Genomic DNA, 17516 nt, shown 5'->3' on the forward strand with positions numbered 1-17516 from the left:
CCCCTCGATTTTGACATCAATGCATCGTAATTTTACGTTACGTAATTTTTTTTCTTATTCCATACGTAAAAAGAGACCGTAAGAAAATATATAATCACCGTAAAAATTAATTTTGTTACACAAAATTACAAACGTAAAAACATAGTGTAAAATGTACATAAAATGCATTTTTTTTGTCTTACAGCCTATATTTTTAATTTTTATGCCAATTTTTACATAGTGGGTCAATATGAATGTAACTATTTCTGTTTTAATGTAATTTATTTATGAAAAGCTCGTAAGATTACCTCGGGTGAAGAATAATCTATTCTGCACCCTGGGTGATGAATAGAGTTTATATATATATATATATATATATATATATATATATATATATATATATATATATATATATATGTAATTTGAATTTTCCATGTGGAAACAAATTCTTTGATGGCACAAAAATATTTGTTACGTAGAACCAAATTTCAATTGCACTGGTAATAGAAGCAAATGTGTTGTCAGTGGAAGCAATTTTTTATTATGTTGGAGTTAAAATTAAATGTTACACTGGATGCAAGTTTTATTGCATTGAAGAAATGAAAGGAGTTTTTAATAAACATCCAAAAAACATTAAATATTTTCTCTCAAAACAAATAAGTACGAAATTTAACTAGTATAAGATGAGACAACGTCACTTTTTTGAGTGATGGAAGCACATACAAGTGCAGAAGTGTCATGGACAAATCGATTCTAAGAAGCTCGCTGGGATACTCGGAGAAGTTAACTGCTAGTACAAGGTGTACATTCCGGGAGCAGTTACAAGGAACAGGCGGCATGTTCGGTAAAAAAAATAGCATTAGCATTCTTCTCGCATAGATCTAACGTCCAATCTATACTTCTATACTTATACTAATTAGAGACTTCCTAGAAATTACCACGTTAATTAGTAAATATGGACCGTTAATCTGGTGGGACCGAATTATAACTGTCTCGATTTATCCATGTAATCCTTGGCTAAAACGATTAGATCTTATTTTTTTAATTTACAATTAGATCTTTGATTTTTACCTCATAGGAGTCCTTGCGATCTAGCCCACATGCATGATTCTTCCACCGTCGGCTGCCAAAAAAAATCTGTATTGCAGCCTCTTGAATCCCCAGCTCATCTACCGTATCATGTCAAACAAAGAAGAAAAACGCATCTTCTGCATTGGTGCAACATGAAGCGGCATGTAGCATTCCATCTGGTGCTCCCAATCACGTAAGGTCTCACCCAAATGTCAAATCCCAATCCAATCTCTCTCCAATCCCTATTGTTCATGTTTGCCATCTGTTTTCTCATACATTTGCTGTTGGTTTTTTTATCGTTAGAGCAAACCACCCAGAAGCTGATGTACGTACATGCACAACTTGCATGCACGCAAGCAGGCAGGCTGCTTGATTGGTGAGCAGTACCACTAGCTCACATCAACGTGAGAACCTAGCTTCAACGGAATCACTTGATTCGTTTCTTGACGGGATCGGAACGAATCCGCTCTCTCGACTGATTGACTTACTTCGGCACCGTCACCAGAACTTATGTGTAAGTTGACGAAGGAAGAAACAGATCGAAAAAAATTTCGCGATGAAGCGGCATGGCAGCAACACGGCAGATTACACGCAAACCCTATTTAGTTCATCTGTAAATCGTGTGTCGCATGCACGTAACCTTGCATCATTAATTCTCTTCTCTATTATCAACGTTGTCAATCCCTGATGAATTTATCCAAGGGCCCGCAAGAAATTTGATAGGCTCATGACCTCTCATCAAGAATTTTTATTTATTTATTTTGTAAATGTAGTGCAGAGGTTGTGACCAGATTATGCATTCCGGGGAGTGAAAGAAAAGGAAAACCGGCCAGATGGACCTGAATCACATTTGTTGCCAACCTGCCGCAAGCTAGGTAAGTAGCTTTCTCTACATCTAAAAATTGACCAGTGTCAGCCAGTTTATTTTTCATGTGGAAGTGATTTAAATATATTTTTATTTTTTATTATTCTAATATGTGATAATTAAATCTCAGATTGTCTCCATGTTTAACAAATAATTTGTATGTCCAGCATTAAGAAAAAAGTATGATGCTTTGGCATAACATATTTTCATGTTCTTTTGACATTTAATATATTATGGCTTCCTGGGTTTCACACAATTAATCATGTCTAACAGTCTATTATATATGTTTTTGTGGATTTGTGAGATTTTAGTACTGTGGCATGTGCAGAAATTTAGATATATGTATGGCATATCGAGTGATACATATCAGCGTTATTCTCTCCTCCCGCTGATGATCCAGGGTAGGTATCCTATCAACAATTCAACATCCTCACCGCTGGCATCCGACACAGCAAAGAATATGTATGTAATTAATTTGATTCCCTCCATTGGTTGAATATGTCCAATTTTGTGTAGCTTAGTCACGTGCCATTGATACATGATGCACTTGAGCTTTGAGTAATCCATTTCTGCTGATAGTTTTTTGCACCTTTTTCTTTTAGTTGAGTTCTTTACTGAATGGAGTGCTCAGCTTTGAGTTCTAGCACTTCATTTTCGGGCAACAGGAGCACCCATGGGTTATAAGCTATTATATGATTGGTTCCTTTTTTTAGGTACCTGGTCATCGATTTGTCTTTAATTGACACCTGTGTCACACTTTCGACAACAATCAAGGAAGTTTTATATATTAAGTATGGATATTAACCTTTGGGTTGTTGCAACGGCATCATCTTTTGTTTCAGGTATGTGATCATTAATTCATCATGATGAGTTCACATTTGTGACTAGGAAAATCCATTTTTTCCACAAGACCTAAGCAATTCAAATATTTTATATGGATTCTTAATGGTAATGAGACCCTAATCACGCAGTCTCTTTGTAGCAGTTTTGCCTTATCATTCAAAAGTTCATTGCGTTAAGAACAACCCCTTTAGTTATACTTGACATCATTTGTAAATATTTTATAGCGTAATGTCTTACTACCTACATTTTCAAATTTTAAATGTAGAAAAACAGTTTGCACATGCTTTTCAATACTAGCCCGTGTAGATGCACGGGTTGACGACTAGTATGCTGCTAATTCTACGGGCGCAGACTGGTTTGATAGACGCTAGGGATCAGTAGTCTGATCCCTAGTGGCACTTACTTATGGTTCGTTCCTTTCTTTCGGGTCATCTTGTGTACACATTTTCTTTTATCATTTTTTAAAACAATTTATATTCAAATGAAAACAATTTTTATTTAACAAAGAAATAAGAAACTAAACACAATTAAAGAAGGAACAAATAATTTATTTGGGTGTGCCTTATGGATATACAATTGTGTGCGGTTAATTAGCGTGCAAGCGGATAGCAATATTATTTTAACATGAAAAACTATGTCGCACCTAGACGGCATGTAATTGTACATGGCCGATCACTAGTATGAAAACCTTATAGGTAGGAGCCTATTAGTAGCGTTGAAAAATAGCACGCTCTGCTGCTACTTAGCAGTAGCGCTAGAAATAAGACGTATTACTGCAAACTGCCGTAGTAGTAGCGCTGCCAGCATTTCCAGCGCTACTACTAAACGGGGCTCAACGAGGCCACCCACAGTATCTGTAGTAGTAGCGCTGGAGTGTAAAACGCGTTACTGCTACGTTCCATAGCAGTAGCGCTTCCTTGGAAGCAGCGCTACTAAATGGGCCCAACGAGGCAACCCACAACATTTGTAGTAGTAGCGCTGACCTGTAAAACGTGCTACTGCTAAGTGCAATAGCAGTAGTGCATCCTTGAAACCAGCGCTACTGCTAAAAGGGTGTCGGGACCCCGATCTTAAGTCATAGGAATCCACGATATTCCCACATTTCATTCTGGTCCAGTGTCCATTCCTGAATGCTGTAACACATCGCATCTCTTTGCGGTCTCACGCACGGTTATCCCTACGGCTGCAGCCTTACCTTAGCCGGGACCGTTTGCGCATTTTGACTCACATATGCAATTGTGTCGCTAGCAATCCAATGTCAAAGAACCCGGATCGACATGTCTAGTCATAAGCTAAAGCGGCAGTTCCGTACAGGGACATGCATACATGAACCAACAAAGCAGGTGTCGGTCATCAACGAATGTAGACGAGTCGTAGCAAGCTACAAGGACTCCATTACATACGCGTGATATTTCCCAAAGGGACAGACACAACAGCTAAGAAGGACACATGCCGGTCAACCAATGTGTCCGGAGCAGTAGCGAACTACCATAGCTCGATGGAATCACAAAGGGGCATTTCCCCGTAAGGAGTGCCACTAAGGCATACGACTAGGTATTCGAACCCCATACATATCAGGTACAACACACGTACGCATGGCATACCGATATGTATAGATACATCGATGGCATCACAACATAACCATAAACATACAACCTTTATTTAGAAGGCTCGGAAGAGCCTAACACATAATGTTACACAGATAGGGGTCACGACCCATCATAACAAGTCATACACACAATTCTTACAAGCCAACGGAAGATTTAAAACTGTCTGAGTACAGACAGATGGAAAGATAAAAGCACACGGCTTGACTATCTACAGACCCAACCTAGGGCCAGATCGTAGTTGGGATACCAGCTACTCATCGTCGTCAACGTCTAGGTAGAACCCTCCATTAGGGTCATTAACAACCTCTGCAACAATTTATTAAGCAAATGTGAGTACAAAAGTACTCAACAAGACTTTAGGATAAACTATCTACTCATGCAATGTATCAACAAGGAGTTGTGGGGTTTCATGCAAAAAGCGAGTATTTGACTCTTGGCTAGACAACTTGCATTCTGAAATAGTTTGACAACTTTAATTTCTCGCACATGAGTCCACTAATACCACAACAATACTCCATCGTGGAATCATTCCGTCTCCCTACGAAAATGCCGTCCACGACACTCACGATTATCTTGACAATTTTATGAGTAGCCATTATAGTTATCTATGAACCACATATGCTTCCAAGTAGTCCATATCCGCGGACGCGGCTATTCAAATAAATCATAACCCTGCGGGGGTGTACTTCTTTACACACGCTCTCGCCACTTATCGCTATGTGCACGTCATGCACCTCGGCAACCTTCAAGCGGAAGCCCAGCGAGGGAGTCGGCCACGACCGTTAACCACGCTAATACTTAGTCCAGGTCTATCGTCTATCTGAGGGTAACCCGCACGGAAGTCCGGCCGAGGTTTCTGCCACGACCCCAAAAGATGTGCGCAGGATTCCCAAGCCCACCATCCGGGTGCCACTTCGTACACCGTGCCACTGTCTACCGCATCATGGCCCACCTCAAAGGTCAGCACTACGCACAGCCTCTAGCATGACTATAAACACCAGAAACTACTTGCAACTCCTGGACCGAGTACTAAGCGATTAATAAGTCGAGCGGGGTCATATTTTAGGGCCTAGAATGTGGTAGTATCTCGTCTTGGATTACATACATGGAACTCAGTTCCTAAGGACGGTTCCAATTAAACAACCCGCCATGTACTCCTACATAGCCTTTCACCGGTACCTTTGCCAAATCAGGTTCAACACACCACCTTTACTTACTGAACACATTCTCACAATTATGTTCATCACCCAAATGGCAGACCATACACAACTCTAAGCATAGCATGCATAGCAAGATAAAGCACATCATGGCTCAAGCATCTACCAGGTATGCTAGGTTGCAAGGTTCAGCTATTTACTGTGACAAGGACAGGTCATGCTAAGAAAGTGAGTTCAACTAACGTGATAAAAGCAGTGAAAGCATTTTGACCTAATGCAATAAGTAAGAACAGGAGCGAGAACATGGGATTTATCGGGATGATCAAAATGGTTGCTTGCCTTGTTGCTCAGCTAAGGGGTGATATCCGTTAGTCGGATAATTAGATCTATCCGGAGGGGCGGAGCCTACCGGAATAACAACAATCAATCAATATCAAACATATGCAACAAAATGATGCCTGAAATGCAATGTAGCATGGTTTGAAATGACTAGTAGAACCCTTTGGGTGATTTTTATTCGAAATCCTAATTCAAATATCATTTGAATTATAATTTATCACATTCTTTTAATTGATTTGACCTGATGCTGTTTCATAACTTTGTTTTTCATGCATGATAATAGCACCATTGCATTCCTTGGATTTTTCTAATCCATTTACATATATTATTTGTCAAATTTGGAGTTATATTCAATTTTCTATGAATTTCCAAAGTTTTGAACTTATTCTGGAATTATTTTTAAACACAAAAGCCTTTATTGCATCAGCATGACATGAGCAGGTCCAACTGGCCGTTGAAAGTCAAACCTGACCAGTGGGACCCACTGGTCAGTGACCCTGGCCAGTTTTAATTTAGATTTAACTTAATTTGTTAATTAACAGAGGAGGACCTACCTGTAAGTGTCTGTTTAAGTTTTTGTTTAATTAATTATTTGTATTAACTTAATCCTAATTAGCCAGGGGGCTGGCCCCACCTGTCACAGGCTCAGGGGGGTCAGATCCACCGGCGGCGAGGTCGATCCCGCCGGCGGTGAGCCTTCGGCGACCACCATAACGGCGGAAAGGCTCGGAAATCCATCTCCGACGACCAAACTTCACGCGGAGGGCACCAGACGAACCAGCGCACAGTCGCGGTTCCATTTCTACAAAGACCCAAAGCTAAGATGGCCGGAGATGACGCCGGCACAAGCTTGGCGGCGGCCGAAGCTCGGGCATCATCGGGGTCATCGAAACAAAGGGCATCACGCGCGGGGCTAGGCTCCTACAGCATCTACGAGGCGCACTGAAGCCATTGGTGGCCTCAGATGGACCAGCCGATCACCGGAGAGCTACCGACGACGATGTCCCGCGGCGGATCTCATCGGGCTCCGGTGGAATCGAGTGCTATAGGAAGGGGTCGAGGGGGAAAACTTAGGGGAAAGAACCCTGAGCTCACGGGGAGTGCAGGGGCGTCGAGAGTAGGCGCGGGGATGGCCTGAGGAGGGAGAACGACGGCGGTGAAGCTCCGGTGACCCGAGGAAGAAGACCACGGCTTCACGGCGTTTCAGGGCTTCTCGGCATCAAGCGACTAGCTAGAGAGCTTTTGAGGGTCACGGCAAAGCTGTTTCGCGGCTCAGGTGAGAGGGAGAGGGACTGGAGCAATGGCGAGCTCAATCTTGAGCTTGCGGTCATGGCGGCCGAGAGGGGGAGAGAGAACAGAGCGATTTGGGAGGGGATGAGCTCGGGGAGGCCTTCGGGGAGCTTATCCTCCTTGCACCAGCGCGACGCGACGGTTAGGCAGACGCGCAGGTGCGTGGCCGCGCCAGAACGAGCGGCGGCCACCTCCTGCTGCTCGCTGGCAAGGAAGACGACGGGGAGCGGGTGGGCCTGGCCAGGTGAGCGACAGGTAAGGGTTTTCCACTTTTCTTCTTCTCTGTTTTCTGTTTATTCTTTCTGTTATTTGTTTTTGTTTTATTTTTGGCTCCAAACTATTCCTAAAATAGTTTGAAAAATACAAGAGTGTTAGTTGGAATATTTCCAATCACTCATAAAGTTTTCAACATTTTTGGAAACTTTAAAATATTTGAAGCCAAACATATAATTGATTTCAGTAGCTTTTAACTTAAATTTAAAATGCCAAAAGTATTTTGAAAATATGTTTCACCTGTGATATCTTGTTTTCAACATTTAACACAAAAGATGAACTTTTCTAATGGCCGTTTTGGGTTCATTGTTTTTGGCAATAGTTGGATTTCTTTTGAATAAAGAGTGGCTAGTGTTTTGCTTTGGTTTTCTTTGCTTTGCTTTTGGATTTCATTTCATTTTCTTGGATGCAAAGAAAGAAGACATGAGCACAACTTGCTAAACCCTAATAGGGATCAGGGATGTGACAACTCACCCCCACTCAAAAGAATCTCGTCCCGAGATTTGGAAGTCGTTCGGAATAGCGCGGGATACTCAAGTCGGAGACGATCCTCTCTTTCCCATGTTGCCTCCTTTTCGGAATGATTTGACCATTGAACTTTAAGAAGCTTGAGGTTTCGACGTCGAGTGGTATGCTCAGCTAGATCAAGAATACGCATAGGGTATTCTCGGTATGAAAGTATAGGATCCGAAAAGCAACGCCTGAGTTGCGAGACGTGGAAAACATCATGAACCTTGGAAAGATGCGGAGGGAGTTCCAATTGGTAGGCAACTTCTCCTCGTTTGGCAAGAATGCGAAAAGGACCAATGTAACAAGGAGCCAATTTGCCCTTGATACCGAATCGATGGGTACCCTTCAGAGGTGTAACCCGAAGGTAAGCCTTCTCGTCAACTTCAAAGGTCGTAGCCTTATGATGACGATCATATTGGCTCTTTTGACGAGATTGGGCTGTTTTCAACTTCTCACGAATAATGCGAACTTGCTCTTCTGCATCCTGGATCATATCCGGACCAAAGAGTTGCCTCTCTCCGGTTTCTGACCAATTAAGAGGTGTTCAACATCTTCGTCCATAGAGAACTTCAAAAGGAGCTTTGCCCAAGCTTGATTGATAACTATTGTTATAAGCGAACTCGGCGAATGGAAGGCACTTCTCCCAATTCATACAGAATGATATAACACAAGCTCGGAGCATATCTTCTAGGATTTGATTCACTCTTTCTACTTGACCACTTGATTGAGGATGGAAAGCAGTGCTAAAAGATAAGTGAGTCCCCATGGCATTCTAAAAACTCTCCCAGAAGCGAGAAGTAAAGATACTTCCATGGTCTGAGTTAATCTCTAGAGGAACACCATGAACAGACACTATTCAAGAGATATATAGCTCTGCTAGCTGGCTAGCTGTTATACTCTCATGATCTGGAAGAAAATGAGCTACTTCGGAAAGTCTGTCAATGACCACAAAGATAGCATTATTTCCTTTCTTGGTCTTGGGAAATCCGATGATGAAATCCATACTGACTTTATCCCATTTCCATTCAGGAATAACTAAATGTTGAAGGGTGCGAGTAGGCCTTTGATGTTCTGCCTTAAATTGATGACAAACGTCGCAGTTAGCAACGAACTCAGCAATTTCTCTCTTCATCCTAGTCCACCAAAACCTCTGGCGTAGGTCATGATACATCTTAGTACTACCAGGATGAATGGTGAGAGGAGAATCATGACCTTCCTTAAGGATTAACTGCCTTAGATGTAGATTCTTAGGAACCACTAGACGATTCTGGAAGAACACCACACCTTGATCATTCATGGAGAATTCCTTAGGGTTTCCGCTAATAATATTCTCCTTGATCCGTGATATACCCTTATCATGCTTCTGGCCAGCTATGATTTGATCCCTAAGAGTAGGCTTCGCCACCAGGGTAGAAAGGAGTCCTTGAGGAACAATGTGAAGATTTAACTTCCAAAATTCCTTATAGAGACGTGGTTGACCTCGTTGTGGCATCAGGTTGTTACAATAAGACTTACGACTTAGTGCATCAGCCATAACATTGGCCTTCCCCGGGTTGTAAGTTATCCCTAAGTCGTCATCCGTGATCAACTCAACCCACCGTATTGCGTGAGATTCAAATCCGGCTAGGTGAAGATATATTTCAGGCTTTGGTGATCCGTGAAAATTTCACAATGATTACCCAGAAGGTAATGTCGCTAGGTTTTAAGTGCATGGACTACTACTGCAAGCTCAAGATCATGTGTGGGATAATTATCCTCATGTGGACGCAACTGTCAAGATGCGTATGCAATCACATGACGATCCTGCATGAGAATGCAACCTAATCCTTGTCGTGAGGCGTCGCAGTAGATAACAAAGTCCTTAGAGAAATCTGGTGGTAGCAACACAGGTGCGGAAGTGAGGCATCTTTTCAGTTCCTGAAAACTATGCTCACATGATGGAGTCCACTCGAACTTTTTATCTTTCTTGAGGAGTTCAGTTAGAGGCTTTGAAACCTTGGAGAAATTCTCGACAAAGCGGCACCAGTAGCTCGCTAGACCAAGAGAACTCCTAACTTGCTTAACCGAGTCAGGTCGAGTCCAATCAAGGACAGCTTGAACTCTCTCGGGATTGACAGCAATACCCTTACCACAGATTACGTGACCTAGATAGGTCACTTCTCGTAACCAAAATTCACATTTTGAAAACTTGGCATAAAGGCGATGCAATACGAGCCTTAGATGCTCGACATGTTCGTATTCGTTCTTCGAGTAGATGAGGATATCGTCGAGGTATACTATAATGAATTTATCCAAATACTCCATGAAGATTGAATTCATCAAGCGAGAGAAAGTGGCTGGGGCATTGGTTAAACCGAAGGACATGACGGTATACTCGTATTGGCCATAACGAGTGACAAAAGCCGTTTTTGGAATGTCCCCGTTCTTGATCTTGATTTGATGGTATCCCAACCTCAAATCCATTTTTGAAAAGACTGAGGATCCAGCGAGCTGATCATACAGATCGTTGATCCTGGGGAGCGAATACTTGTTCTTTATGGTGACCAGATTAACTGGTCGGTAATCTACAACCATCTGATCCGTTCCGTGTTTCTTCTTGACGAAGAGGACGGGACAAGCCCAAGGAGAAGAGCTAGGATGAATGAAACCTTTATTCAAGGCCTCATCTAATTCCATATTAAGTTCGGCTAGCTCTAGGGGTGCCATCTTATACGGTCTTATGGCTATTGGAACGGTTCCCGCAACAAGGTCTATCACAAACTCTACATCTCTGTCACGTGGAATTCCTGGCACTTCCTTTGGAAAAACATCCGGGAAGTCACAGACTACCGGAATGTCTTCAAGTTCTGGAAGAGGGTTGGCATTGAGGGAATAGAGTTGGCATTTGGCAACTCGAGTAGAGACATTGACTATCTCACCCCGAGGGATGGGTAACCTGAACATTTCTAGAATGGGTATCAATCTAGGCATAGTGAGCTGACATCCAGTCCATACCCAAGATGATATTGATATCCGAAGATTTCAGGGCTATCAAAGATGCTAGAAAAACTAGCATGTCTACTAGAATTTCATTGTCATAGGTTATCCTGGAGGTTTGCCACTTACTACCAGGGGTTTGGACAACCAATGGGATTGGCATATCATAGAAAGAGATGTTATGCAACTGTGCATAACTTTCTGAAATGAAGGAATGAGATGACCCAGTGTCAAAAAGAACAGATGCTGGGTGATGATTAATAAGGAGCATACCCAGTATAACATCGGGATCCTCTGCAGTTTCTTCTGCTGAAACATAGTTCACACGGCCACGTGCAGGAGTTGGCTTCACAAAGTAAGCTTTGCCCGACTTGCCTTGCCCAACGGACTTTCCGAGTTGCTTGGCACCCATACTCTGAGGACACTCTCGGGAATAGTGCCCTGGTTCTCCACATTTGCAACAGATCACCTGATTGGCACGTGGTGCAGCATTGCTAGATGGACCACCATAGGTTTTTGCTGGAGGGTTGGTCTAATTCGTCTGAGGTGCTCCATAGGATGGCCTTGGAGTATATCTTGGCGACAGAGAACTGTTTGGAACCCACAGCCCGTGTTTTGGAAATGCGGAACTACATGACGAGCCAGAGTCACGAGAGTGCTTCTTTATGGCTTCATAGTCGGTATGACCAGTCTCGGCACTGATTGCCTTGTTGACAAGAGCTTGAAAGCTTGTACATTGATGGAGGCGCAAATCACGACGGAGTTGAGGGCTCAGACCCTTTCGGAATCTTGCTTGCTTCTTGGCGTCAGTTGACACCTCCTTAGTTGCAAAGCGGGCGAGGTTACCGAACTTGCGGATATAGGCATCAACGGTCAATTTTCCCTTGGTGAATGCACAGAACTCCTCTCTCTTTCTGTCCGTCAGGCCCTCTGGAATATAGTGCAGACGGAAGGCTGCACTAAAGTCTGCCCATGTGGCTCCTGGTCCAGCAGGACACACAGCTTCAAAGTTCTCCCACCACAGATTGGCGGATCCTTCCAGAAAGTACGCCGCAAAGGTCACCTTGTCGGCCTCAGAAACATTTGCAGAGCGAATCTTGCGCGATATACTGCACAACCAATCATCAGCGTCGAGGGGATCGACGGAGTGATGGAACTTTGGGGGATTCAGCTTCACAAAGTCATTGAGGGACACTGCATCATTCCTAGGCTAACGAGCCGTATTTTGCTCAATACGCTATAACAGACGGTTGGTCTCCCTTTTTTTTCTTTCTTCCTCAAGCATAACTTCCACCAGAGAAGGCGGGTGAGGCAGTTCCACCTGCGACGCTTGACTAGCCTCTCCTTGCTTATGAGCAAGGGCACGGTTCAACCTGGTGAACACCATCCTGACAAACAAACTCACAACTTAGACCAAAATCAACATCAACACTAACTATGGATTAAGAATGCACTGAACACATGGAATGCGGAAATGAACATCCGAACAACATGGTAACAAGCAACTGCTATATATACACCATGGTTCATACACACCATTACATAGTTCAGTACAACCTTAACCAAAGAGCAAACTACTGAAAACATGAAACTACTCATTAGAGGCTTCCAAGCTTCCTATACATTATTAACAATGCCTCCGGAATTCATCTCACGACACAAGCATACTTCACAAGTCACACGGACTGTGGAAGTACAACTACTACCATACCATCCTTCCACTCATGGTTCAGACATCCGCATAGAACATCTCATAAAGATTGCCTCCATGGCCTGGAAGCTCAACCTGCGGATCAGGAAACACTCGAGCCTGAGACCCCTGGGAACCGTAAGGACACGGGTGTGGCCTTGGTCCCATGACTGGTGGTAGTAGAGGCCCCCGAAGAGGGGTGACTCCTCCTATAACAGGCCAGTCAACATGAGCCGGAAGATGGGTCCTAACAGGGTTCAGCATCTCCATATCTCCAAACCCTGTCTGGACTACAGGTGCCGACTGTGTCAAAGCCGTCCAGAGACGGGCACGTGTAGCATAGGGCTCCATACGAAGGGCACGCGCATCCCTGTCTCTATTCTCTAGCATCTCAGCAGTGGACTGCAGCAGCGGATCCTCCATAGAGGAATCAAAGTAGACCCCACTGAGGTATCCTTTTTCTCCTGGGTGAGAGTCAGGGACATAGCAGAACTCTGAATTCTGCAGCAGTGCATGTCTAGCCCTCATGATGGTCAGCATTGAATAGGCAGCATCTTGTACTGCCATGTCAACAGTGACCCCCAATCCATAAAACCAATGGATCGGCTCCTGAGCTCCAGGGTAATCTGGGAATACCCTAACAGTGCAGAGGTACTGACTCTGATTAAAATCTCGGTACTACTCCTCCACTTTGTACTCTGGGTACCAGCGATAACCGGATACTGACATCATCCTGACTAGCATGGCCGTATGACCCGGCACATCAATGCACCTAGTCAGACGGACCATCTGACGAGAAGGACGGCCAGGCATCTAAAAATAGAGAGTAATGCAAAAGCATTAGAGCTCTGAAGATAAAAATTGGGCAGCATAACGGCTGTAAATGCTCAAAAACAATTTTGAGGCAACCCACAAAGATAGGATAGCATAACCACTCAACTATCAAGTTCAATTCCATGGTCATCAAACTTACTTTCTTTTCCTTGAAATAAAAGAAACTCAAAGTAACTCTCAACTCGTTGTCTATAATCTACCGATCAGAAACACGAGCCTAGGAGAAAGATAAGTAACCCATTCCTTAATCCCCACAGAAAAGACGAGAATGACTTCAGAAGAAGCAAGAGTCTTACGTTCGCTTCCACAATCAATTCCCTTATATATAACTAAAGCAATGCTAGACTCAACTTCGACAAGTTTGGCTTAGTAATCCTACAGTCAGTCAGGCTCTGATACCAACGCTGTCGGGACCAGGATCCTAAGTCATAGGAATCCAACATGTAACACATCGCATCTCTTTGCGTTGTCACGCACGGTTATCCCCACGGCTGAAGACTTACCTTAGCCGCGACCGTTTGCGGCTTTTGACTCACGTATGCAATTGTGTCGATAGCAATCCAATCTCAAAGAACCCAGATCGACATGTCTAGTCATAAGCTAAAGCGGCATTTCCGTACAGGGACAGGCATACATGACCCAACAAAGCAGGTGTCGGTCATCAACGGATGTAGACGAGTCGTAGCAAGCTACAAGGACTCCATTACATACGCGTGACATTTCCCATAGGGACAGACATGGCAACTAAGAAGGACACATGCCGGTCAACCAATGTGTCCGGTACAGTAGCGAACTACCATGGCTCGATGGAATCACAAAGGGGCATTTCCCCGTAAGGAGTGCTACTAAGGCATATGACTCGGTATTCGAACCCCATACATATCAGGTACAACACACGTACACATGGCATACCGATATGTATAGATACATCGATGGCCTCACAACATAACCATAAACATACAACCTTTATTTAGAAGGCTCGGAAGAGCCTCACACATAAAGTTACACAGATAGCGGTGTCACGACCCATCATAACAAGTCACACACACAATTCTTAAAAGCCTGTGGAAGATTTAAAACAGTCTGAGTATAGACAGATAGAAAGATAAAGGCACGTGGCCTGACTATCTACAGACCCAACCTAGGGCCAGATCGTAGCTGGGATACCAGCTACTCGTCGTCGTCAGTGTCTAGCTAGAACCCTCCATTAGGATCAGTAATAACCTCTGCAAAAATTTATTAAGCAAACATGAGTACAAAAGTACTCAGCAAGACTTTAGGATAAACTATCTACTCATGCAATGTATCAACAAGGAGTTGTGGGGTTTCATGCAGAAAGCCACCATTTGACTCTTGGCTAGACAACTTGCATTCTGAAATAGTTTTGACAACTTTAATTTCTCGCACACGAGTCCACTAACACCACAACAATACTCCATCGTGGAATCATTCCGTCTCCCTACGGAAATGCCGTCCACGACACTCACGCTTATCTTGACAATTTTATGAGTAGCCATTATAGTTATCTATGAACAACATATGCTTCGAAGTAGTCCATATCCGCGGACGCGGCTATTCGAATAGATCATAACCCTGCATGGGTGTACTTCTTCACGAGCGCTCTCGCCACTTACCGCTTTGTGCACTTCTTGCACCTCGGCAACCTTCAAGCGGAAGCCCAGCAAGGGAGTCAGCCACGACCGTTAACCACACTAATACTTAGTCCAGGTCTATCGCCTATCTGAGGGTAACCCGCACGGAAGTCCGGCCGAGGTTTCCGCCACGGCCCCAAACCATGTGAGCATGGTTCCCAAGACCACCATCCGGGTGCCACTTGGTACACCGTGCCACTGCCTACCGCATCATAGCCCACCTCTAAGGTCAGCGCTACGCACGGACTCCAGCATGACTATAAACACCAGAAACTACTTGCAACTCCTGGACCGAGTACTAAGCGATTAACAAGTCGAGCGGGGTCATATTCCAAGGCCCAACATGTGGTAGTATCTCGTCTTGGATTACATACATGGAACTCAGTTCCTAAGGACGGTTCCAATGAAACAACCCGCCATGTACTCCTACATAGCCTTTCACCGGTACCTTTACCAAATCAGGTTCAACACACCACCTTTACTTACTGAACACATTCTCACAATTCTGTTCATCGCCCAGATGACATACCATACACAACTCTAAGCATAGCATGCATAGCAGGATAAATCACATCATGGCTCAAGCATCTACCAGGTATGTGCTGGAAATATGCCCTAGAGGCAATAATAAATTAGTTATTATTATATTTCTTTGTTCATGATAATCGTTTATTATCCATGCTATAATTGTATTGATTGGAAACACAATACTTGTGTGGATACATAGACAAAACACTGTCCCTAGTAAGCCTCCAGTTGATTAGATCATTGATCAAAGATGGTCAAGGTTTCCTGACCATAGGCAAGTGTTTTCACTTGATAACGGGATCACATCATTAGGAGAATCATGTGATGGACTAGACCCAAACTAATAGACGTAGCATGTTGATCGTGTCATTTTGTTGCTACTGTTTTCTGCGTGTCAAGTATTTGTTCCTATGACCATGAGATCATATAACTCACTGACACCGGAGGAATGCTTTGTGTGTGTCAAATGTCGCAACGTAACTGGGTGACTATAAAGATGCTCTACAGGTATCTCCGAAGGTGTCCGTTGAGTTTGTGTGGATCAGGACTGGGATTTGTCATTCCGTGTGACGGAGAGGTATCTCGGGGACCACTCGGTAATACAACATCACACACAAGCCTTGCAAGCAATGTGACTTAGTGTATTTCACGGGATCTTGTATTACGGAACGAGTAAAGAGACTTGCCAGTAAACGAGATTGAAATAGGTATGCGGATACTGACGATCGAATCTCAGGCAAGTAACATACCGAAGGACAAAGGGAATGACCTACGGGATTATATGAATCCTTGGCACTGAGGTTCAAACGATAAGATCTTCGTAGAATATGTAGGATCCAATATGGGCATCCAAGTCCCGCTATTGGATATTGACCGAGGAGTCACTCGGGTCATGTCTACATAGTTCTCGAACCCGCAGGGTCTGCACACTTAAGGTTCGACGTTGTTTCATGCGTATTTGAGTTATATGGTTGGTTACCGAATATTGTTCGGAGTCCCGGATGAGATCACGAACGTCACGAGGGTTTCCGGAATGTTCCGTAAACGAAGATTGATATATAGGATGACTTCATTTGGTTACCGAAAGGTTTTCGGGCATTACCGGTAATGTACCGGGAATGACGAATGGGTTCCGGATCTTCACCGGGAGGGGGGACAACCCACCCAGGAGGGCCCAAGGACCTTGGGGGTGGCGCACCAAGTAGGTGGGGTCAGCCCAAGGCTGTATTGCACCAGAGAGAAAGAAAAACCAAAAGAAGAGAAAGGAAAAAAAGGAAAGGTGGGAAAGAAGAGAAGGACTCCACCTTCAAATCCTAGTTGGACTAGGATTGGAGGAGGACTCCTTCTCCCCTTGGTGGCGCAGCCCTTGGGGCTCCTTGAGCCTCAAGGAAAGCCTCCCCTCCCTCCCTCCTATATATAGTGGGGTTTTAGCGCTGATTTGAGACAACTTTTGCCACGGCAGCCCGACCACATACCTCCACGGTTTTACATCTAGATCGCGGTTCTGCGGAGCTCGGGCGGAGCCCTGCTGAGATTAGATCACCACCAACCTCCGGAGCGCCGTCACGCTGCCGGAGAACTCATCTACCTCTCCGTCTCTCTTGCTGGATCAAGAAGGCCGAGATTATCGTCCAGCTGTACGTGTGCTGAACGCGGAGGTGCCGTCCGTTGGGCACTAGGTCGGAGCGGATCGTGGGACGGATCGCGGGACGGTTCGTGGGACGGTTGGCGGGGCGGATCGAGGGACGTGAGGACGTTCCACTACATCAACCGCATTTCTTAACGCTTCTAATGTGCAATCTACAAGGGAACGTAGATCGGAAATCCCCTCTCGTAGATGGACATCACCATGATAGGTCTTCGTGCGCGTAGGAAATTTTTTGTTTCCCATGGGACGTT

Source organism: Hordeum vulgare, chromosome 2H (genome assembly GCF_904849725.1).
Source record: "Hordeum vulgare subsp. vulgare chromosome 2H, MorexV3_pseudomolecules_assembly, whole genome shotgun sequence".
NCBI lineage: Eukaryota > Viridiplantae > Streptophyta > Magnoliopsida > Poales > Poaceae > Hordeum > Hordeum vulgare.